We start from the raw sequence: 726 nt of genomic DNA, 5'->3' as shown, positions 1-726 counted from the left end.
ACACGAACCACCACACACATCGTGCGGCAAAAGCAACAGCAGTGGGGACTGGGGGGAGGTGACCGAGGGGTGCAGAGATGCCCAGGGAGCAGCTGCTGGCCACCAAGAGCAAGCAGTTCAGGTGAGAACGGCCACCAGCCCGGGGTCGGGCGTCCAGCTGCACCGGGGTCTCTTGCCCCTCGAGGGCCCCGGGCTGGGGGTGAGGGGGGTCACTGAGGGGCACACACAACTGAAACTGGCTTCAAGTTTGGGCTTGTCCACCGCACTCCTGAAGACAAAGGGACATCTTATCCGGGTCACTTTTTTGGTTTGTCGCCCTCCTCTTCCCAGCCTCCTGGTTTTGTCCCCAACTTCCCCCAGTCCTGGCTCAACGACGACCCTCACGTCGTTCCCTTTGTCTGGCGGCCACCCCGTTCCCCTTTGTTGTCCACGGCTCCTCCTAGCGAAGGGTGGCTGTCCGCCGACTGTCGGGAAGGACGACGAAAAGGGTGACCGGGCAAAACCCCGCCACGTCCGCACCGCGAAGGGCCGCCTGCGAACGGCCCTCGGCCGCGACCGCCCCTCGGCCCCTCACCGAGGCCTGAGATGGGGGCGGGGCGCGGCGCGGCCAGCGCCCTCTGATTGGCTGCGGGCGTCGAGGCGCCGCGCCGCGATTGGGCGGCGGGGCTGTCTGGCGCGAGGGCGCGCAAGGTGGGGAGGGGGCGCTGGAAGCTGCTGGAAGTCAGG

General features: G+C 67.5%; 1 protein-coding gene across 1 annotated transcript in view; it reads left to right on the top strand.

The window, feature by feature from the left end:
- The first annotated feature begins 273 nt into the window (after positions 1 to 273).
- The window catches only part of MBOAT2 (membrane bound glycerophospholipid O-acyltransferase 2), a 130,591-nt gene continuing 130,138 nt past the window's right edge, over positions 274 to 726 (top strand). Inside the window, exon 1 of the mRNA XM_040496019.1 lies at positions 274 to 295. The gene's annotated coding sequence lies outside the window, so the exon portion shown is untranslated. The remainder of the gene's footprint in view (positions 296 to 726) is intronic.

The sequence above is a fragment of the Herpailurus yagouaroundi genome, unplaced genomic scaffold, assembly GCF_014898765.1.
Source record: "Herpailurus yagouaroundi ecotype Mexico unplaced genomic scaffold, PumYag 188, whole genome shotgun sequence".
In the NCBI taxonomy this organism is placed as follows: domain Eukaryota; kingdom Metazoa; phylum Chordata; class Mammalia; order Carnivora; family Felidae; genus Herpailurus; species Herpailurus yagouaroundi.
The sequence above is the reverse complement of the archived record's forward strand: the minus strand, read 5'-3'. Positions and strand labels throughout refer to the sequence as shown.